Source organism: Procambarus clarkii, chromosome 40 (assembly GCF_040958095.1).
Source record: "Procambarus clarkii isolate CNS0578487 chromosome 40, FALCON_Pclarkii_2.0, whole genome shotgun sequence".
NCBI classification, from domain to species: domain Eukaryota; kingdom Metazoa; phylum Arthropoda; class Malacostraca; order Decapoda; family Cambaridae; genus Procambarus; species Procambarus clarkii.
This window is the reverse complement of record NC_091189.1, coordinates 37,995,856-38,020,749: the sequence shown is the minus strand read 5'-3', so window position 1 is coordinate 38,020,749 and position 24,894 is coordinate 37,995,856. Positions and strand designations below refer to the sequence as shown.

Sequence of the window (24,894 nt, the reverse complement as noted above, 5' to 3'; positions counted from 1 at the left end):
CAACATCTCAGGGTTTATAACAGATGCAGCCCGCCAAACACACACCGAAACTACGACGTTGGTACAACGTTCGAACAAGTTTTAACACCTCCTAACCAGTTATAACAACCAATATAGCAAGTTGTAACAACGTTCTAATACGTCATAAACACGTTAAGCCAAGATGTAACAACTTTATTACAAGTTGTAACAAGCGGAAAATAGAGACAGTTTCGGTTTGTGTTTCCAGGGAGGACCTCAAGTCTACCAGGTGGTACAACCATAAGTACGTTTAGGCAGGTACGTCTGTCAAGTACAAGCCATTGTGGTGGACAAAATACCAGTAGACCTACAAGTTCAAGGTCTGAGAGCAACAGCCAAATTCCTGAGAAATAGAGGAATAAAATTGGCAGATAATATTAAGTCTGATCACCTCACCGACTTCGGTCTCCTTGTAGGTACAGACTACTACCATCGATTCATTGGTAGCCCTACTAAATATCAGGGCATAACCATGCTAAATTCTGCAGGAGGGAAATTACTCTCAGGCCCAGTATTAAGCCTGAGGAGACCTATGACTGCAGATAAACAATACCAATAGAAATCTAAATTTGTCAGCTGATTATATTTCTCCAGTAGCATTATACTAAGGAGATTACAGCTGACTATAGCAACAGAGGTTGATGTTAGTATCATCATTTAAAGCTGAAGATGAGTTCATGAGGCCTCAGTGGCAAATCAGTGAACAGCAGCCGAAACAGCTACAAGTCACTGCGACCAATGTCACTGAACCCACTGCAGTCTCGGAACCATACTTGGCTTTAATAATGGGCTATTCAATCCTCTGAATCAATTAACTAAATTAAATCCCAATAAATCTGACGACTGATTTTGATACATTTATTATTTAATCAAGATGTATTCCATGGGCCTCAGTGTTTATATATCAGTGACCAGTTACCTGAACAAGTTTCAAGTTATATCTAATGTCACTGATCTCACTGCAGTCCCTGAATCATACTTGACTGTAGTACTTGATCACATTCAGTCTTCTGGGTTAAATAATATGTATTTAGGCTTTAATTTTAGCCTCTCAAGAGTTAACAGGGAAATGAAATCGCATAAGATTTCTAACCCCTGCAACTCTAATACGGGACACACGCTGTCAACAAATACAAGGGAGGTGTCTTTCCGAAACCCGTTTATCTAATCATTTTTGGCCATTAGTGTTAGGTAGATATTGGGCGAACCTGTGAGAACACAAATGATCGACTCAATAAAGGTAATTAAGCCTTGGTCCTTGTGATTCATTGTACAGTGTTTTCTCTAATATAGCTGTCATATATTAGGATTCTGGCTTTACAGCTAGCGCCCTTTGACAGGTCAAGAAGAGGAAGCAAGCTTGGTATATCAGTTACTGGGTGATGGAAGCTAGCCTCAATAGAGAATAATTTGGTGTTTAACATCCTGGTTATACCTGGTGGACTAAGCCTGCTGTACAATAAGATAAGGAACCTCCTCAATGTATACTAATATATATAGTTAATACTGTAGTTTGATTGGCTGCATATATATAAATTTAATATAAACCCCCCCCTAATTCGTGTGGATCGATTTGAGAGATTATTGCAGAAATACAGTCCACTTAACATCATACAAATTGCTATTGAAATATATAAATTAACGTAAATATAAATTCTATATAAATTCATATAAATTAAATATAAATCTCACAGGTCGGTTCCCACATCTTGGTCTAAAATGATGATCCAGAAGTTGGAATTTGTCCCTCACAAATGTTGGACCAGTCAATGGTTAACAGTAGGCGCCACTGACTTTCAATTTCACTAAGCTTAGGTTGGTCAGCTAATACTAATGGAAGTTCTGAAAATGGAGGCCGTGTGTGGCTAAGGCATATGCTAGGTGACATATTTTTCATCTTTTTTTAAAGTTTCAACATTACTTAGAATATGAGAGAAGCTATTTGGAAGCTTTCACTAAACAATTATCGCATCTTTCTTGAATATTTTGAAACTTGTCCTGGGTTATAAAATTATTGTGTCTGTTAGTGGCCCGAAGTGTTGAAAATTCGTAACCAAAGTCAACTTTCTCCAGGGGCAGATACATAGAATTGTAGTTCAAATTAACATGAAGCTTTGCATGATGAGGATGCACGATTCTTCTGAGTATTCCAAGAGTGAAGTTTTCTAAGACAGTGTGAAGGCTACACTGATCTGCTTCACCTTTTTGATAGTCAATTCATCCTTTCAAAATCATTTAGGATTGGTTTGAGACATGTGAAATATAGCTTATTGGAGAGATCAGCGTACATTGAAAATAGTTGCTTTGCAACATATTTATCACAAGAGGAAAAAGCTATTTGGTAATGAGTTGTTTGAGAATTCCACTGATCAAACAGCCGCTTTACACTACCGCTCCTTGCCAACCACCGTCTTCCTGACAAAGGTATTAACTGTAAAGGATCTCTCCCATCATTTATCAATCTGTAAATTCTAGATAATTTTCTCCCCTTAATGAAGATCTGTGGAACCAGTTGTAGCTTTTGGAATGAAGTATTAATGACAATTAAGGTTGGGAAATCTATGGCCCCTGGGAAGGATTACCTTGCCTTGCGGTTACTTTTTCTTTCGAAGGTTTCTAGGATAAATGTCCCCAGGGGCCGGTCTCTGACTAGGGCTCCTGCGGTAAGTGGTCTAGTCAATCAGGCTGTTGGACGCGGCTGTAATTTGTACACATTATATTATAAAAGCATAAATAATCATCATAGAGTTTCTTAATATTAATAGGCCAAAGTAGCCCAACTTGCTTGTACAACCTGTCCTCTTAAAAAGAACGTCGCTTTTGGCCTTTTGTCCGTATGGCCGAATTTGGACGTAATTTGAAAATGAAAAAAAAATGAATATAAATTTGGGATTTTTTTTTTTCAACAACAGTAAGTTAAGGGTCCTCTGATAGGTTAGGTGGGCAGGAAATTCTCATAAAGTTTCAAAACGTTATGGAAAACGTTAATTTAAAGTGTCCTCTTATAACCTCTGCGCGTAAGCCGGACGGCTCAAATAGAAAATGGAACAGAACGTCACTTTTGTGAGTCGATTTCATTTAAAATTACGTCCAAATTTGGCCATAGCGCGCATACCAGCCAAAAGTGACGTTATTTTTAAGAGGACGGGTTGTTTAAACTAGCCCAAAAAGTCGCAAGTAGCAAAATTAAAAATTTGGGAGCGCAAGGCTGTCAAAAGTAGCCCAATTCGCTACTTGTAGCCCAATCTGGCAACCCTGCCTCCATGTGGTTTGTTGCCTGCTTGACCAACTGACGTACAGTAACCATACTTGAATCCCTAACAAAATATTAAGTTACCACTTTGCAGTTCTAAGTATAAATAGGACATCCTAGCTTTACAATATACTAACAGATTATCATAGTGTACTTACAACTCTTTGAGCATCAAACTGCTCTTACGTCTGCCAGGGAAGCGATCGCCCGCCATTTGCAAATTGAAGTTCAGTCCTCTTGTATATAAATGATCTGAGTTCACTTCTGCTTTAACCCAAACATATCTAAAAAAAAAAAAACCTTGATTTAAATAACACTAATTCCACACACAATCCAACACATTCAGGACCTATCATTAAAATACCCAAGAGGGTGAAAGATCCCTATTACGTATGTAAACAAGTGCAATACGATTCTGGATCCCTTTAATGTTGGGTCCAGGGTCATAACAAACACATACTACTTAAGGGGTAGTATGGGGTGAACAATACACTACCACTTTAGGGGTAGTATGGGGTGCACAATAAACAACTACCCCAGGGTGAGTATAGGGTGCACAATAAACAACTACCCCAGGGTGAGTATAGGGTGCACAATAAACAACTACCCCAGGGAGAGTATAGGGTGCACAATATTCAAGCCTCTATAATGATGGAAACATCCACATCAATCATGCATTTGTCCCATCATCTCATCCTTGATTATATATATGCACTACCTCTGCCCAATCACTTTAGTTTTGAGAGCTGCGTGATGACCACTCGTCCGTCTGTATATCCCCAGGTGTGGTTGGAAGCGGACGCCACTGAGGGTGTGCTCAACCTGTCACCCAGCTGGTGAGTGTTGTCTCCTCTTGACGTTCTCCTAACAGTATCCAGCCTGGACACATGCTACAGTCGCGCGTCATCAACGTGGGGTCTGTGTCATCAACGTGGGGTCTGTGTCATCAACGTGGGGTCTGTGTCATCAACGTGGGGTCTGTGTCATCAACGTGGGGTCTGTGTCATCAACGTGGGGTGGGGGTGTTATGGGGGGTATGTGGGTTGTACTGAAAAGGGCCAATAGCTCGAGTCAAGAGGTATCTAAAATAGTGGGATAGATAGGCCCAGCTCCCAAGGAACATAGGTTCCTGTTAATGATTCAATGTGTTAGGTTACAGGTCTGCTGTCTAGTAGCTAATCATCTACCCACTTCAACAGGATGAATTGATACTTCTCATACACTAACTTATTTATTAAACCCTCTAATAACCCCCCATATTCATTAATACAACTATTTTCTTTACCACTCTATCTTATGTTAAACACCTTGGTCCACATAAGCAGGATGCAAGGTTTGCACTTACAAACTAGCGTAAAGTCTACTTGGAGAAAAGCACTTGTAAGGCTTGAAGCAGCTTGGGTAGCTATGACCCACGTGGTACACTAGTCACACAGGAGTACACTTAGTGATGCCAAAACACTGGCTTAGACTACAAAATAACTATAAGTATACCTAACCAGGTAGCACGGTAAATGTATAAAGATGGTACTTATCTTGGACATAGATTATAGGTAGAGGAGAAAGGAGGAAGACAGAGTCCCACAGGGAAAGTCAGGACGCCGCAGCTGCCAGCCAGAGAGAACACAGCCGCTCGAGCTCATTTAAATATGCTGCCCCCTACCCGCTCAGCTCGTTGTTGCCGTGTGGGGGCTTAGTGGGCGGCTGCCGGAGTGTGATGCTCCTTGGGACAGTCCTCTGTCCTTTTCTAGCCTTGTGCTCCTGCTGCCGTCCTCTCCAATTCTGCTGGGCACCTTTTCCTTCTGTTTCGTTTTTCTCCCCCCTCTTCTCCTATCTGCTTGCCGTTTCCTGCCGACCTTTCGCTTGTTTTGGTTCTTCCCTTGGACTTCTTCTATTTTGACGCCCGGGTGCTTGAGGAGGCATACTCTTGCACCCGTAGAACTGTAGTACCCGACGTAGAGAGCAAGGGGAACCTTTTATTGTCAATCCCCCTTTCGTCACTGAACCCGATCTCGACGGACTGTCGGTTTCTTAAGGTGGCGTTTGTGGGGCGTATACTCACGACGCACCCCTAGGAGGCCCCGGCAAGATCGGCGATAGCTTCTTGTTGGGTGTTCTGCCTCTAATTGTGGCTCCATGGTGGTTGTGGGGGCACATTCGTGAATGAATTTTTCTTTTCGTAATGATGATGACCCCTGTTTCGGCTGTTTCTGGTTTACCTTCTCAGGCTCGTGGGGTGGGCGACCAAGCCCCCGAGTCAGTCCGTGTTGGAAGACCGGGCTTTGTAGCCTCCGCTGCATTGGGCCCCGACCTTGCTCCTCCTTCGGCCTCTGACTCCTTCCCCTGGCTCCCCTCCCTCCTCTGTGGTTGGGTCGAGCCCCAAGCCCCCAGTGGTGACTACCTCGTCCCCTGGCGCGGCTCCTTCTCTAGTTGTAACTACTGCGCCTTTTAACCCCTCTCTCTCTGGGGGTTCTCACCGCCGTCCTCGTCACGGCCGCCCTCGCTCGATTCCTTCCAGTTCTGCTACCTATCAAGCCTTGTTTGGTCCCGCTTCGTGGGCCAAATATTTTGATCTCCTCCCTCTTGATTCTGTGCCTCCTGGCGATTTCTCCCTTCATCGACATCTCGTTGATTCCGTGGATGCCTCCATTACTTTCAACCCCACTCGTCTCGGTACACGTGTCGTTGCTGCTCCTTCTCGGGATGCTGCTTCCCGCTTGGCTGCCTTATCCTGCCTTGGCGAGACCCCTGTTCGGGTCTCGAAGAATGCTCAGTTGAATGCCAGTGTTGGCACTATTCTGCTCCCGCCCCATGTTGCGACCGGTGTTCGGGACCTGCGCGACTGCCACGACGATATTCAACATATCCTTGCTGCCCAGGGCCATTCTGTTCTCCAGGTGGACACGTTTACTCGTCCCCCTCGTGGTAGTCGCCGTCAACCCCTCCGGGTTTTGAAGATTACCTTTGATGGTAGGACCCTTCCACCCTCTGTCATTCTTGCTGGTGCCAGGTGCTCTGTCCAGGAGTACATTCCTTCTCCTCGGCTCTGCAACAAGTGCTGGAGGTTTGGGCATGGTGCCCTCCGCTGCTCCGGGACTGTCTCTCTCTGTCCTTTGTGTGGTGGCGAAGGTCACTCTAAGTCTGAGTGCACTTCTCCCTAGGCTCGTTGCCTCAACTGCGGTGAGGCCCATCCTACCTTCTCCCGTGCGTGTGTCCATTACAAGCTTGAGGCAGCCGTCCTCAACTTGAAGCACCGGGAGCGTTTATCTTTTCCTGAGGCGAGACGCCAGGTTCGCTGGCTCCCGCCTTATGCTAATATCTCTTATGCTCGCGTGTTGCGCTCTTCCTCTCCTCGTCCTCCCCGCCTTCCTCAGACTCACAACCGTTTCCGGGCCTTGGATCCTGATATGCCCACTGCCCCCTCCTCTGTTCCTTTGGGTTCTCTCCCGAAGGATCCACCTCCTGGTCCTCTGTCTGGGGTTCCCCTTCTTTCTACCCGGTCTGTCGTGTCTCCTGTGTCTTCTTCCTCGTCTCCCTCCGTTCCTCCTTCCCCTCCGTCTCTTGACTCTCCCTGCCGCCTGTCGGTGCGGGCTGATGTCCATCGCTCTCCAAACGGCCGTCATGTGTGCTCTCGTTCAGCTTCTCCTGTTGAGACGCTAGAATCTGTTGCCCAGTACGTGGTTGCTGGGACACCTGTCTCTTTAAGTCAGAAGCGTAAACCTGGCTCCTCTCCTTCCTCCTCCCGGCGGGTAAGAAGGTTTCGCTTTCTTCCTCGGCCCCTACTTCTGCCCCTCTCGCTCCTTCCCCTCCTATTTCGGTGTTTGTGCCCCCTGTTCCTGCTATGGAGGTTTCTTAAGCCCCCGCTTCCCTCTCGGTTGCTGCCCTTGCTGAGGTACTCTCCCCTCTTTCTACCCCTCCTCTTCCTGTTGCTGTCCTTGACTGCTCCTCTCCGTTGACTCCTCCTCTTCCTCCTCCTCCAGACCCCGCCCGCCCACCTCTGATCTGTTCTCCCGTTTCCTTCCCTCCGTCTTTGCTCAGTTTACCATGCCCCCTAACCCTGATCCCGACCCTGATATTCTTTAATGTGCTCTGTTGCTCTTTCGCCTTTGTTTCTTCCTTGTTCTCTGTTTTTGTCCTTTCTCTTCTCGTCGTTGTCCATTCTTCAATGGAACGTTCGAGGTTATTACGCCAATTTCCTCGAACTCCAACTTCTGATTTCGCGGTTTTCGCCCTTTTGTATCTGTCTCAAGGAGCCGATGCTTGGTGCTCGTCCTGGTCGTTTTCGTGGCTATTCCTTTCTCTCTCCCCCCCCCCCAGCCGTTGCTGGGGCTTCTAATTCTTCTGCTCTCTTGATTCGTGCTGATGTTCCCTTTGTTCATTTACTTTTTCCTTCGCCTCTCCATTGTTCTGCTGCTCGTATCTTTGTGGGGAAATGGTACACAGTTTGTTCCATTTATCTCCCCCCGAGTGTCCCGCTTTCTCTTCCTGATTTGAAACACCTCCTAGACTCCTTGCCGGAGCCTGTGCTCCTGCTGGGTGACTTCAATTGTCGTCATTCTCTTTGGGGTGACGTTCTGACGAATACCCGGGGTCGCCTTCTTGAGCCGTTTCTCCTCTCTTCTTCCCTGTCTCTTCTGAATTCTGGTGAGCCCACTCATTTGGACTCTCGGACTCTCACCCTTTCTTGTCTTGATCTTTCTCTCTGCTCTTCTTCTCTTTACTTAGATTTCACGTGGCAGGTTCTTGATGACCTCCACGGAAGTGATCATTTCCCCATCCTTGTTTCCTTTTTCTCTTTTCGCCCTTCCCTCTCTTTCCCTAGGTGGCAGTTTGCTAAGGCGGACTGGACCCTATTTACCCTCAGTGCTACTCTCTCTGACCTCTCCCTTCTGCCTCTCTCTCGCGCTCTCCTCCTTTTTCATGACACTGTCTTCAACGCTGCCCTCCGCTCTATCCCTCGCTCTTCCTCTCGGGGTCCACGGAAGTGCGTTCCCTGGTGGAATGCGGACTGTGCTCGGGCTGTCCGCTGTAAGCATGCAGCCTGGAAGAGGCACAGCCGTAGGCAGACGACCGATTCTTTTCTTTTCTTTCGGAAAGCGAGTGCGGTGGCCCGTAGGGCCATCCGTACGACTAAACGTGAATGTTGGGCATCTTATGTCTCGACAATTACGTCCGAAACTCCTCCGGCCCAGATCTGGAAGCGTATCCGCAAGATAGCGGGTAAATTCGTTCCCGATGTTTCACCGGTTCTTCACCTCCATGATACTCTTGTGGCGGACCCGTTGCAGGTCGCTTCCGTACTGGGTTCCCACTTTTCTTCTGTTAGCTCTGGTCTTCATCTTCCCCAATCTTTTCTTCTTCATAAACCTGTCCCGGACAGGAAGCTGTCCGCTCTTGTCCCATCTCTCGTAAAGGCATTCCGTATTCCGACTTTTACCCGGTTATCCATTCCTCAGTCCTTACCCGCTGGCAGGCTTCTTGGTTGTCTGTTAATGGTAACAAGTTACGTACTCTTAAATGTTGTGTTTCCTCGTGGCCGTCCTCCTTCCACCGTAACCGGCGATGGGAAACAGCTCTGGCGAGGTTGCGTATTGGCCATACTCGCTTAACCCATGGTCACTTGATGGAGCGCCGCCCTGCTCCTTATTGTCCTAGTTGCATTGTCCCTCTTACGGTCGTGCATGTCCTTCTTGAATGTCCTGACTTCCAGGACGAGCGTGTGTCTTGCTTTCCGACCGCCCCTCGCGGTCACCTGTCCCTGAATAGAATTCTTGGTGACTCGGATACTTTTGATATCGTTCGCCTTATGCGGTTTTGTTCTCGTATTGGCATCCTTGGTGATATTTAGCGCCCTCCGATTATTTTGCGCATTTGATGGTGCTACATAGCCTTCCCGGTTTGGTGCCTTCTTTTGATAATTACTTACTTAAGTATGCTGCCGGGGCGGAATCCTAGCTAATCGTTCAGCCATAAACATTACAAGTCTTCACCAACATTCAATACTGGTTACTAAACATTCTAAGTCTAGCTGATAACTAGTCCAATATTATATTTAATCGTCAACAAAACTCAGTCTGAATGCTCTGTGAGAAACAAGATTCATCTTACGTTTGGCAAGGGCGACGGGAATAAATACATACCCCAGGTTTAAGGAGCCATGATATAAATGTTATTATTAATTAAATATCCTCACATGATCCAATCCTATGAATTAATGTATAGTAATTATTTAGAGCTCAATTTGACCTCTGGTTTCCAATTAAGAACCAGGGTTGTAACAGTGGGGAAACTGACTCATGGGATTTATTAATTTATTTACAATTTATATTTATATTAATTTATATAATAATTTATTTTTACGTTAATTTATTTATTTCGTTAGCGGACTGTATGATGTTTAAAGTGGACTGTATGATATTCCCACAAATCGTTTTCTACACATTCTGGGAGGATTATTAAATTATATATATACTCTATCAATTGAAATTATTGATTAGTAGACATTAACTACAATATTAGACTACATATATTAGTATATAGAATTGAAACCAATACAGCTCATCTGTATAGTTATGGCCTGGTCAACCAGATATTATTAACACGGATGAACACAAACTTGTACTACTTGTATGTGAAGTTAGTGTCCTCTCATGTCACGTGGTGTACCAGGTCATTGTTACGTCTACTTCCCTTCAATTACACCTGTCAAAGGGATACCCAGAATAATAAAACCTATATATATGACAGCTATATCAGGGGAAATATTGTCAATTTATTGGATAAGATTTAATTAATATTTACTCTGTTGGGTTGCTCGCCTCGTGTTCTCACCAGTATCCTTAGTCTGTCTACATTACTGGCCAGGAATGAATAAGATAACGGGTTTCGAATTCAAAACGCTTCCCTTGTTTGTAGACAAAGATCGTGTTGATGATGGGCGCTGTTTACATTCCATAACAGTATTTAGATGGAAATAATTGTGGAGCTTGTTCTGCTACACGAGACTTATGTTAAAAATTAATATGGCGTCTGCCGGCTCCTTTCCCACTGACTCGTCCGGCGTCTACTCCAGATGCGTCTTATCAAGAAGTGTAGGTAGTAACTGGGACATGAATCACTGAAAAATTGCTGGAGACGAGGAGAGTACAAAAGAAAGTCTTTAATACTTAAATAACCCCTTGTGGGTATTAATCACTAACAATTTCTGGCTCTCCTCCTCTACAGGAATTTGCAAGTAAGCATTTTTCAGGTCAATCTTAGAAAAAATTGCTCCCTTGCAGACCACTGACAACAACTCATCTATCTTAGGTAAAGGGTACTTCTCACAGTGTATGCGGTTGTTCAGTTCCTTGAAGTCTGCACAGATTCTCAAGGATTTCCGATCTGCCTTCAACACTGGTACAATTGGGGCTGCCCACTCACTATGTGTAATTGGCTCTAAGATGCCTTCTGCCACATGCTTTTCCAGGGCTGATTCTACCAATTGCTTGTAATGAAACGGCACTGTTCTTGTCTTGAAATATTTAGGTGAAGCCCCACTTTTCAAGTGAATTTTCGCCACCATGCTATTGACTTATCTGCCTCCACTGAATATTTATCTAATATTTGTTCGGCACTTTTAATTGTTTTAATTATCGACCATTCATCTAGGCCCGCCAAGAAAATTTACACTTTTTCCATGAGATCCTTACCACATAGGCTAGGATTATGTGAATCCACTACATAAAAATCCTGGACAATTTCTTTTCCATTATAACCTACTTTTGCCGAGACCTTGCCATAGACCTTAATCGGTACATTATTATATGCTCTAAATGATTTTTTTTATCTGGTTTTACATTCAATTGCAAAGTATCTGCCTAATCTCTAGACAATGTTGACACTGCAGCACCAGTGTCCAGTTCCAAGGGAACTAACTACCTATTAATTACAAAATTCACCACTTAAATGTGACTTCACTGAACATACCTTTTCTTTCACCGAATATAGTCGGTTTTCCTCACCTGCAGCTTCTTCAGACGGGTTACCTTCCTCTACTGCCTTGACCACAGTACCACTACCTCTTCTTCCTGCATTCCCTATATTGTCTTGGTGGGCCAGCCAGAGGCTTAGGACCCGCGCAGGAATATCCCTGCCAAAAAAAAAAGTCTCCTCTCCCAGGCCTTGTTGTTCCTGTTCAGATATTCCCTACACACACTGCAAGTGTCCCTCCTTGTTACAAAAGTTGCATATATAGGTACGAAACTCGCACTCGCTACTTATTTGATTGTATCCACAGTGTTTACATCTGGTCTGGCCCTGTACGACCATAACTTCCTGAGTAGAAGTCTAACTTCCAAAAGCCCTTTCCAGGTTCAATATCTTCTCGAGCACTGTCCATGATGCCATCGATTGTAGATCCAAATTTTCTGCCACCAGGTTAGGGAAATAAATTTCCTTTTCCACTGCCATGAACAACTGGTCCCTAACCCTGCCGTCCAACTGTGCTCCGAAGTTGCAGGGGTTAGCCAAAGCCTTCAATTCCGCGTATAAATCCTGTACGGATTCCTGCTGCTTTTTCGTCCTCTTCTGGAAATCCATCAAACTCCTGTGATATGAAGGTTTCGCCACATACTGACGTTTAAGCAGGGCAATCAGGTCTACATACGTCTTCGTGTGCGGTAGCTCAGGTGCACACAAATTTCCGAGAACACTATATGCTTCAGAACCCAGTGAAACTAAGAGTACCGCTTTCTTGTTGGCGTCCTCCTTAATCTCCCGGTAATGAAAGTTTGTTTCCAGCAGGCTGAGCCACAGGTCCAACGAGATCTTGGCCGTGTTTAATGGCACCATTGACATGAGCGGCGTAGCCATGGCCACGGTGGTAGCACACTCAACTGTTGTATGCGAAGCGTCCACTCGTCCACACGACGTACCCTGCTCTCTCTTGATCCTCACACCACGTCTCGTATCTTCATCCACATGGTTTCATTCTCAACCAATAATAATAACAACAACAAAACAATTATCAGGTACACGAAATATTATTAACAAGATCATAAACAAAAGAGCATCTGCTCCAAACATGCTACCTCCAACATCTGTAGTACTCAATCCCAACACTATGATTTGTTCAGATCTGAAACCTACATCTATGGACAGCACAAAACGTCCACTAGACTGTGCGACACAGTGGTTGCCAGGATCAGGTTGGGTTACCATTACCTGTGGCAGGTGGCTGCAGGTGACGGATCTCCCAATCCTGAGCACTCCAGGTGCAAACTCTGTGAGCAGGAACTGCGGCATGATCTCCCACACATCACCGAATGCCCAGTTATTAGACCTTTCAAACCAGTTGGCATGAGGTACCTGCATGGAGCTTTGCAATTACTTTATTCACTCTCGTGTTCTTAAAGATATCCTCATATTGCACTCAAAATTTGCCAGTGCAGGCTACTAAACTGCAGGCTTGCCCGAAACGCTACGTGTACTAGTGGCTGTACACGAATGTAACAACTCTTGTATATATCTCAAAAAAAAAAAAAAAAAGGTCCCCCATGATGATTTTTTCAAGCTGGATTCTAAAGTTCAGCACAGGTTTCACATTTACTCCATGGCGGGTATTCGGTTCCATTGGTTTATAACTCTGTGGGCGAAAAAGCATCCCCAGTTCTCAATCCTACACCTTGGCTTGTTGAGCTTGAAACCACCACTCCTTGTCAGCATTACATCTGACCTTTTGCCAAAGTTGTCCTGGTCAACATTCTCCAAATTGTTCAGTATTTTGATCATTTCAATAAGATCAGCCCTGTCATGTCTGGTTTGCAGTGTTGTTAAGCCTGAGGCCCTCAACCTGTCCAGGTATGAGAGTTGACTTAGTTCTGGAATTATTTTTGTTGCCCGGTGTTGAAATTTCTTCAATGATGCTTCTTCTAAATCTTCAAAACTAAAGTGCAACACTAATCTTGATCTCGTGACACTCAGGTCATACGACCAGCGATCATGCTTGAGAGAAACGTCGTCGTCCCTTCAATTTCTAGTGTGTGGTCTGGTCAACATGCTTGAGAGGTCATTAGGTCAAAGCCCACGTATTTTTGCAATAAGCGCACTTTATTTTTGTAAACACAATAGTAGGTCCAGAAAATAAGTAAGAGCCTGTGTGTATCGACCAATAACAGAAAACGTGGTATATTGCTGAAGTGGGATACTGTAACAATCTCAATAATAATGCTCGTCAGAGCGTTGGTGCGACCAGCTAATAACAATAACAATAATAATTTTGTTCAAGAAGGTACAATGGATTAATGAGATTACATAAGATTTGTATTTTTACATTCATGCAAAGCCACTAATATGCATAGCGTTTCGGGCAGGTCCTTAATCTAACAAATCAGGCAAGATGAAAAGGTACATTGTAGCAAAATTTTATATCGACATATTGTATATAACTACAATATAAATTGGCAGAGGTGATTACACTGGTAAAGATATGTATTAAGTACTAATATTGGAAAAGTTGTTAGTACAAGATACAGTGCGAGATTGAAACAAAGGGTAGAAACCTATGATGATGGTTTGATGGTAACAGTCCATTACATGTGGCCATCATGTTGGCCTCCGAATGCATGATAACATTGATGAGTTAGCCAAAGAATCTGTCTTTAAAGGAGGCGTTGAGAATGTCAGAACTATGTACGTACTTTTCCTGGATAAAAATTTATTTATTCAGATCGAGATAAGCATATAGGAACAAAGTTTTGTACATGTAAACAGTCAACACATCCTCCTGTTTAGATAGTACCTATTGTGGCGATGGTCAATAGTCACAAATTCGTACGTGCTTAGCTTTTAGATAGTAGTATCCTGACTAGTAAGGCATCTTTTAAAATACATGAAGCTAAAAAACAAACTTAAATATTACTAGGCCTAGTATAGCGCACACATGTGCTATATTAGGCCTCAGATATCGTGTATTAGGCTATACTAAACTATACTTTACTTAAACTATAAGTAAAAAAAATAGTTTTCCGGTTTGTCCAAGTCTTCAGATTTCTACTTTCTAATTTCGTAGTACGTCGGTATGTGTACTATGGTCCTCATTGTCACTACAAGTACCACCAACACAAGAGGATGGGCTGAAATAGCACATGAGAATGTGTGGAGTGTATGTTTAGCATGTTAAGGGACTTAGGGGGCTCTGTGTTGTCTGAAGACACTTCGTTATAGTTCTGATAGCTGATTTGCTATCAGCTATCATTGGGGGGGGGAGGGGGGGGCGTGAGGTAATTTACAGTGGTTGAGCCCCATATACAGATACCGTATGTAAGAAAGGGATAGATTAGCGCATAGTATAACGAGAGGAGAGCAGAGTGGGGAACATAATATCTGATTTTAGAGAGTAGAGACTCTTGAGACTCTTGACTTTTTTTAACTTTTTTTTTCAATGTTTTGTATATGGGTGCTGAAGTTCAGTGCCTTGTCTACGAATAACCCAAGGAACTTTCCCTCATTTTTATTGTTAATGTTAACATTTCTATCTTAAGTTGAATTTTATTTGATGATTTACTACCGAATAAAATGTAGTAGGTCTTTTTCTATGTTTATTATGAGTTTGTTGGTTGACATCCATGAGTGGACTTTAATTCATTATTTACCATATTATTTAGTGTGTGGGTTGGGGCCAGAATATATGTAGTATCGTCAGCAAATAGTGTTGGTTTAAGAATGTTAGAAACATTTGGCAAATCATTGATATATACAAGAAATAGGAGAGGTCCCAAGATGTTGCCCTGTGGCCCAACTGTCAATAGTAGAGTGGAGGAGGTTATGCTCTTTATGGCTACATATTGGGGTCAGTCACTGAGATGGGAACGAATATAGTTCAGAGCAAGGCCTCGGATTCATGGTGGTGAAGTTTAAGCAAGAGATAGTTATGGTATTTGGTCCAGTACCACCCACAGGATGGTTACGGGGTCCACTACCACCCACAGGATGGTTACGGGGTCCACTACCACCCACAGGATGGTTACGGGGTCCACTACCACCCACAGGATGGTTATGGGGGTCCACTACCACCCACAGGATGGTTATGGGGGTCCACTACCACCCACAGGATGGTTACGTGGTCCACTACCACCAACGGGAGGGTTATGGGGTCCACTACCACCCACAGGATGGTTACGTGGTCCACTACCACCCACAGGAGGGTTATGGGGTCCACTACCACCCACAGGATGGTTACGGGGTCCACTACCACCCACAGGATGGTTATGGGGGTCCACTACCACCCACAGGATGGTTATGGGGGTCCACTACCACCCACAGGATGGTTACGTGGTCCACTACCACCCACGGGAGGGTTATGGGGTCCACTACCACCCACAGGATGGTTACGTGGTCCACTACCACCCACAGGAGGGTTATGGGGTCCACTACCACCCACAGGATGGTTACGTGGTCCACTACCACCCACAGGAGGGTTATGGGGTCCACTACCACCCACAGGATTGTTACGTGGTCCACTACCACCCACAGGATTGTTACGTGGTCCACTACCACCCACAGGAGGGTTATGGGGTCCAGTACCACCCACAGGAGGGTTATGGGGTCCACTACCACCCACAGGAGGGTTATGGGGTCCAGTACCACCCACAGGAGGGTTATGGGGTCCACTACCACCCACAAGAGGGTTATGGGGTCCACTACCACCCACAGGAGGGTTATGGGGTCCAGTACCACCCACAGGATGGTTACGTGGTCCACTACCACCCACAGGAGGGTTATGGGGTCCACTACCACCCACAGGATTGTTACGTGGTCCACTACCACCCACAGCAGGGTTATGGGGTCCAGTACCACCCACAGGAGGGTTATGGGGTCCACTACCACCCACAGGAGGGTTATGGGGTCCAGTACCACCCACAGGAGGGTTATGGGGTCCACTACCACCCACAAGAGGGTTATGGGGTCCACTACCACCCACAGGAGGGTTATGGGGTCCAGTACCACCCACAGGAGGGTTACGTGGTCCACTACCACCCACAGGATGGTTATGGGGGTCCACTACCACCCACAGGATGGTTATGGGGGTCCACTACCACCCACAGGAGGGTTATGGGGTCCACTACCACCCACAGGAGGGTTATGGGGGTCCACTACCACCCACAGGAGGGTTATGGGGTCCACTACCACCCACAGGAGGGTTATGGGGGTCCACTACCACCCACAGGAGGGTTATGGGGGTCCACTACCACCCACAGGAGGGTTATGGGGGTCCACTACCACCCACAGGAGGGTTATGGGGTCCACTACCACCCACAGGAGGGTTATGGGGTCCACTACCACCCACAGGAGGGTTATGGGGGTCCACTACCACCCACAGGAGGGTTATGGGGGTCCACTACCACCCACAGGAGGGTTATGGGGGTCCACTACCACCCACAGGAGGGTTATGGGGGTCCACTACCACCCACAGGAGGGTTATGGGGGTCCACTACCACCCACAGGAGGGTTATGGGGGTCCACTACCACCCACAGGAGGGTTTTGGGGGTCCACTACCACCCACAGGAGGGTTATGGGTTCCACTACCACCCACAGGAGGGTTATGGGGTCCACTACCACCCACAGGAGGGTTATGGGGGTCCACTACCACCCACAGGAGGGTTATGGGGGTCCACTACCACCCACAGGAGGGTTATGGGGGTCCACTACCACCCACAGGAGGGTTATGGGGGTCCACTACCACCCACAGGAGGGTTATGGGGTCCACTACCACCCACAGGAGGGTTATGGGGGTCCACTACCACCCACAGGAGGGTTATGGGGGTCCACTACCACCCACAGGAGGGTTATGGGGGTCCACTACCACCCACAGGAGGGTTATGGGGTCCAGTACCACCCCACAGGAGGGTTATGGGGTCGACAAAGTGGGATATGGGGTCCAATATAACCCACAGGGTGGGTAAAAACTTTTGGATGCATCCTAAGGAAGATCAGTAGCCAGTACGGAGAATAACCAATGTACTACAGTACAAAACTTTTATTTAAATTTACTCTCTCATTCTAGGATATATATATATTAGCTTAATTAATAAGCTCTTAAAAATTAAAACAGTATGTTTTATTGTTCACAGATATAACGAGCTAAATCCAGGACTTGGAAAACAGTATCAGTAAATTTATAACAAAAATATGGTATACAAATATTTTTAAATTGTTTGAAAATATTTAAAGTATTTAATAAATTCTGTAATAAGGTTAAAATTATTATAAAATTGAAAAGTAAGTTAATATCTTGTTTAAAAATCTATAATTTTACTTATAATATTTAGAAATTATTTATAAATTTAGAAAATGATGCAGGAGAAAATCTGATTTTTGATGGCTAACTTGTATAATATCTAATTTATTCCTGCATTTATAAAAGTTTCTCTCATAAACAAACAGTTACTGTAATAATAATAATAATTAATGGTAATGTCGTCTCACAGATATAATATCATAGGATTAAAACCCACACTTGTGTATTGGTGCAATTCTTTACATAAATTTCACAGTCTTTGGCACTCTCCCGAGTGTTCAAGCTCAAATCAGTTTATTGAGACCAGGAAGTACATTTCAAAACGATTTAGAAGCTTAAGCTCTTTTTACCCTCGTATATATAAAGTCCCTGAAGGGGCTCAAACCAGTAGAGTACACAATTATTAATCATATTTTACATTAAACATTCCAATTGTAAGCACATTACGCCAATGGTAATCACTACGCCAAAGGGACAGCAGTCCCTTTGGAACTGATTTTGTCTGGGTACTCGTCATCACACACTGGATGAGTTCAATCGAGCCAAGAAAAACTCCAGTGATACATCCCCTGGAGACGACAACATAACCTATAAAATGATTAGAAACCTCAGCCCAGAGGGAGACGCTGCATACCTTAGGTTAATTAATTTAGCCTGGTCCTCTCAAACCAGGCCTACAGTTTGGAATAGAGCAGACATAGTGCCGGTCCCAAAACCCAAAGATATAGCTAATCCCAGGCTCATCTCTCTCCACAGCTGATTGATGATAATAATAATAATAATAATAATAATAATAATAATAGGAAAAGTACATACATAGATGCAGAGTTACAAACATTCTGATTATTTATAGACAGAATATGATGAAAATTAAGCCTCCCAAGAGGTGGCACGGGCAGGAATAGCCCGAAAGTGGTAGCATTTTTGTTCAATAAATGTATACTCTGTGCTGAGGTCGCATTTAATCGTCAGGTTGCTATCGTGAGGGAGGATACTGCTTGACAGTATGTATAAGGGTGTCCAGCTGCTGGACACCTTTGTTGACCAGGAGAGTGGCTGTGTTGATGGCTTCAGGGTGGCCACTGCATGATTCAGGAACTCTTAAAGCTCTTCTAAGGTCGTTGGTTGCTTCACATTCCAGTAGATAGTGAAGTAATGGCTTTTCTGTGACAGTTTGGCAGAAGAGGCACTCTCTCTGTCGGGGTTCACCAATCTCCCAGTTGCATCTGTAACCTAGACGTAGTCTATATAACCTAACTGCTATTTCCCTGTGGATTCCTTCTGGGATATTTAACCTTTCTAACTCGGTGGCCTGAAGATACCATGTTGCAGATGGTGAACCTTCAGCTATTCTCTGGTGTAGGTAGGCTTTGTTGAGATGTGAAAAGTTTTTGGTGATGATGTTTTTTATGTTCTCTAGGCTGGGTTGAATTGTTTTATGTATCACTGGATGACGAGTTGCCAATTTAGCAATTTCATCGGCTCTCTCATTTAATAGGATTCCAACATGGGATGGGATCCAGTTTAGGGTTATGTTGAGTCTTTTGCCTTTAGCTACTACTACAAGATACAAAATGGTGGTAATTATTTCCACGATGTCTTTCCACTGCTTTTTTCCTAATTTTTATTTATTTATGCATATACAAGAATGTACATTGTGAATGTGAGGATACATAATATGGTAATTACAGTCTTGTAAAGCCACTAGCACGCGCAGCGTTTCGGGCAGGTCCTTAATCTAAGAAAATTTTAAGTAGGTAAATACTTGCAAAATTTATAGACAAAGAAAATGATAAGTTACATGGAATGAAAAAAATGAGAGAAAATTGTAGGTACAGTATATTAAAGCACATAGGTAGCTAAGATTGATTGCAATGACAGCTTGTATGGTAGTTGACAAAAATTGGTAGGCACAATACAGCAGAAACAATATAAGATTGATTGCAATGACAGCTTGAATGGTAGTTGACAAAAATTGGTAGTCACAATACAGCATATGGCTAGCACATAAAAGACAGCAATGAACACAATGATAAGGTTGTTTGATACTACATAAAAATTAGGAGATTGGGTAACACTAGGTACAGAGCAAATTTAAAGCTCAGTGTAGGAAACTACGAAGATGAAATTAGGTACTTTTTGGTTTTGCTTTTAAATAAGGCAAAAGTTTTACAGTTTTTCAATTCACTAGGGAGTGAGTTCCATAGACTAGGTCCCTTAATTTGCATAGAGTGCTTACACAGATTAAGTTTGACCCTGGGAATATCAAAGAGATATTTATTTCTGGTGTGGTGATAATGGGTCCTATTACATCTGTCCAGGGAGAGTTTCAGAGCATGGTTTACATTTAAGAACAGGGTTTTGTAAATGTAGTTGACACAAAAGAATGTGTTGAGGGAGTTAATATTTAGCAAGTTTAGGGATTTAAACAAGGGAGCTGAGTGTTGTCTGAAAGCAGAGTTAGTTATTATTCTGATAGCAGATTTTTGCTGGGTGATGATGGGCTTAAGGTGGTTTGCAGTGGTAGACTTCCATGCTCAGATACCATAATTAAGATAGGGGTAGATTAGTGCATAATATAGTGAGAGGAGAGCAGAGTTAGGAACATAATATCTGATTTTGGAGAGTATACCAACTGTCTTAGAGACTTTCTTAGTTATGTGTTGAATGTGGGTGCTGAAGTTGAGTCTCTTGTCTAGGAATAGGCCAAGAAACTCGCCATCATTTTTATTACTGATGTTAATGTTGTCTATCTGTAGCTGAATTGCATTTGATGATTTGCTTCCAAATAAGATGTAGTAGGTCTTTTCGATGTTTAATGTTAGTTTGTTCGTTGACATCCATAAGTGGACCTTTTTTAATTCATTATTCACAACATTATTTAGTGTATGTGGGTTGAGGTCTGAATAGATAAGGGTAGTATCGTCAGCAAACAATATAGGTTTGAGAATATTAGAGACATTAGGCAGATCGTTTATATATATAAGAAATAGAAGAGGTCCTAAGATGCTGCCCTGTGGCACTCCAACGGTAATTGGTAGAGTGAAAGAAGTTGTATCATTGATGGTTACATATTGGTGTCTGTCACTAAGATAGGATCGGATGTAGTCAAGGGCAAGGCCTCGGACTCCATAATGCTGGAGTTTAAGTAAGAGGTAGTTGTGATTAACAGTATCAAAGGCTTTTCTTAGGTCAATGAAGAGTCCAATCAGAAACTCATTTTTGTCAAGGGCTGAGTAGATTACGTCAAGGAGACTAATGATTGCATCGTTGGTGCTCTTTTGGGACCGGAAGCCAAACTGGCAGGGGCTGAGTATGTCGAATTTTACGAGGTAGGAATAGAGCTGTTTGTAAATAATTTTTTCAAATATTTTTTATAGAATGGGTAGATTTAATATTGGTCTATAATTGTTTATGTCCGCCGGATTGCCTCCTTTATGGGCTGGCGTTACTCTTGCTTTTTTGAGGATATCAGGGAAGGTGTGACACTCTATAGATTTGTTGAACAGTAGTGCTATGGGTGGGGCAAGGGCATGGGAGGCTCTCTTGTACACAATGGACGGAATTTCACTGGTGTTCCCTGCCTTGGTTTTTAGAGAATGTATGATGGACACAACATCTGTCGGGCTGATTGGTGAGAGGAGAAGAGAGTTTGGATAGCTGCCTGAGAGATATGTGTTGATATGTGTCTGAGTCTGTGGGATTTTACTGGCAAGATTAGCACCGACCAATGAAAAGAAACTATTAAATTCATTTGCCATTTCTAAATCAGTTGACGGTATATCCCCATTCTTGTAGAGTTTTATTTGGTTATGTGAGTGTTGTTTAGTTCCTAGGATACTAGAGATTGTTTTCCAAGTGCTTTTAATGTTGCCTTTTGCTTCATTGAATCTATTCACATAATATGCAAGTTTTGCCTTTCTTATGATACTGGTAAGCATTGATGAGTACCTTTTAGCTACTTCCTTTGAAACTAGGCCAATCCTAAGTTTCTTTTCATATTCATGTTTCTTGTTGATTGAGTTGAGAATGCCACTTGTGAGCCATGAATTGTTTAATCTTTTGTCAGTTACTTGCTTGGTAAGAAGGGGACAATGAAGGTTGTAGAGGCTTAGAGTTTTGGAGAAGAAGAGGTTAGCTAATGAATTTATATCATGGGTATTATTGAATTCAGAATCCCAGTTAATATTGTGAAGTGCCTCTGTAAGATTGTCTAAAGCTGATTCACTGTGTAGCCTAAATGAAAGTTTCTTGCTTTTTGGTGGTGTTATGTCCATGTTCGCTATGAGAAAGGTAGGATAGTGGTCAGTTGTTCTGTCGTAGATTATACCAGATACAAGGGGAGCTGTTATGTTTGTCCATATGTGGTCCAAGGTAGTGGCTGATGTTTGAGTGACTCGGGTAGGTTTGGTGATTGTGGGGATTAGCATACAGGAGTTCATGCTGTTAAGGAAATAGTCAACTTGAGAGCAATTTTGTTGACCCAGGTCAATATTAAAGTCTCCTCCCAGAATGATGTGGTTTTTGTTGAGATTGTTGTTTATAATGAGATTCCTTAGGTTGTCTGAGAAAGAAGTTATGTTAGTATTGGGAAATCTATAGATGGCTCCAATAGTCAAAGAGGATTTAAGGGATTTAATTGTAAACTGAGCAAAAGTATATTCACAGTAGTCATCTCTCACTAATAACACTGTCGCAGATAAATGTATCTCGGTAATATATAGCTGTGCCACCACCTTTTTTATTAGGCCTACAGTTATGAATGACTTTATAACCAGCTAAGTTGTAGAGTTGGGTATAGTCTTTATTTAGCCAAGTTTCTGTTAAAATAATGAACGATAGGTTAGTACCTAGTGCTGTGAGTAGTGCATTTAAATCGTCAAAATGTTTACCAAGTGATCTAACATTTTGGTTGTAAACTGATAGACAGGTGCTATTTTGGAGTTTGTTTTTAGCCTGGTGTGCTGTGAAATACTTGCAATAATGATGATCAATGTGCTGGTTGGAGTAGATATGAGACAGAAGATTTTGATCAGGATCAATATCAGTGTGCATAGGGATGCAGAGGGATCACGATACAAGATACACGATAAAGCAAAACACAAGAATAAAAGCAAATACAATAAAATAGTAACAATTTAGAAGTAAAATAAAGATCCAATAGATAGCCAGGGAGGACACAGAAGTTACATAAAATAAAAAACAAAAAATCAGTAGAGACTGACAATATAAATGTAAAATAAAAAATAATAAGAAAAATAATAATCATAAAGTAAAATGATCTTGAAGATCATTAATTAGCTTAGTAATGGTTAATTAAAATCCTATAATTGGTATGAACCTAAGAAAACAAAGTGAGCTCAAATAGATAATTCTGAGAGAGAGAAAAAGAAAAAAAGATGACATGTAAATCTAATTAAATCTTGAAATTTACTCTAATATAAATCTAAGTGTAAAAATAAACAGGGTGAGAGTATATTCATGTGGAAGATTTTACTATGATACTGAGGTAGATGCTTATATAAACAATTATACTATTAATTAATTCCAATAAATGATTACAAGAAACAAATACCAAGTTACTTTAAGTAAGAGGGTAATAAAAAGTCTTGGGTTTAGTGACAAGGGGATTAACTAAAACCAAATAATTAAGAGTATAAAACAGGCAAAGATGACAAACAAAAAATAAAAATAAAAATAAGAACCTTTGGAAAGGAAAGGCAGAGCTTAAGTACACTTTGGTTGTATGTGAGACTACAAATTATATTCTGGTTATTCAACTGATTTGAAGTGCAGCTTTTGAGTGTAAGGATTCTGTGCCACCTTTCTTCCTCTAATCTTGTCTGCACTGCTAATACATCTCGTAGAAGCTGATTGCTGGCTGCTCATTCTACAAACCTGGTTGCCAGTACTTCGGCTTCCTGATGCAGATCCTTGGCGGTGTGGAGCTTTAGGTGTTTTATTTCCTTTGGCTCGGTGAATTTGCTGCCACATCTCTCAGAGAGGTGTGTTCATTCAGGTGTGAACACCATTCCAGCCACTTTTGTCCTTTTATTAGCCTGTTCTCTTGATTAACATGTTCCTTGACTTTACAAAGTAAGGTCCTGTTGTGGTCACTTGGCTGCTTTTTGTATAGCTTCCTTGTGCTGTTGAGTCTATAGTTGAGTTCTTTGACACGTTCGCAATAGTACCAGCGATCTTTGTGGTGTTTAGTGGACTATTTTTTCAGTGGAATTGAGTCGTTGGCTGCACTTTCAATAGCTTTGACAAAATATTGCTCTGCATGATTGTCTTCGGGAACATCATAGTTTCTATGCCACTCTGAGATGAGGTTTTAAAATCGGTCCCATCTTGCTTAACCGAAGTTCCAGGCTTCAGATGGAGGCGGAGGTGGGGTGGGTAGATCTAACTTAAGATCAATTTGGACCCCATAGTGGTCGCTTGTGAGTGTGGACTCAACTGACGTGCAACATGGGGAATTTGAGGACGGGTAATGTGAGGCGTGTTGTGCATTTCTTTGGCTTGTTGGTCTACTAGTTCATTATGGAGAATACCACAATGTGCTGGAACCCATTGGATAGAGGTGTCATAACCGTTCAATCGATGTTCATGAAGTTGAAGACATGGGTAAACAAACTCCTTGCACGTTGTTGATAAGTACGTAATTGCTTGAATCGCACTCTTGGAGTCACTGCAGATTGTGTATGTCCCGATTGGCAATGTGATTGTTTGGAGAGCTTGATATAAGGCATATAATTCAGCTGTAAAAATAGATAGTTTGGTAACCGCCATCCCTGCTTGAGATGGTATTCCGGTATCCATACAGCGCTTGTGACCGAGGGGACGTTGTTCATGATGATGCGAGATCCATCTGTATAAATCACTGTGGTATTTGGGTAGCAATTTTTCATTGTTGGGACAAAGACTGAGGCTATGGCTGAGTTTGGTGCAGACTTTGGAATGTTGTCTTAGAGTTGTATTGATGTATTAGTTGAATAAAATAGGGGGAACAGTAAGTTGGGTTTCACAGTTTTGAAGTAGGGAGAGGTCTATATTTGAGGTTATTTGTAGCCCGTGTGAGGAAAGGTTGCGAGTGAATGGTTGGGAAGCGGGGGTTATGTGGGTTAACTGTTGGGTTAATTTGTGATCTGCATGAGCGCGTCTGGTGAGCAGTGGTACAGAGTGACAGATAGTTGACACACATTATGTCTCGTCTGGTGGCTAAGCTTGTGAGGCCCGTTTCCCAGTAAAGTCCGAGGATTGGAGTGGAACGCATTGCGCCACATATAAGTCGCATAGCATTGTTTTGGATGACCTCGAGGCTCTGTAGGTTAGTAGGCG

The 24,894-nt window shown here is 43.0% G+C and overlaps 1 protein-coding gene across 2 annotated transcripts in view; it reads left to right on the top strand.

The window, feature by feature from the left end:
* LOC123758033 (uncharacterized) overlaps positions 1-24,894 on the top strand; it is a 189,709-nt gene that overhangs the window by 26,874 nt on the left and 137,941 nt on the right. Inside the window, exon 2 of one of the 2 annotated variants that reach the window (XM_045742207.2) lies at positions 4,058-4,110. The exons of the other annotated variant lie outside the window; for it this stretch is intronic. The gene's annotated coding sequence lies outside the window, so the exon portion shown is untranslated. The remainder of the gene's footprint in view (positions 1-4,057; positions 4,111-24,894) is intronic. 2 annotated transcript variants of the gene reach the window in all.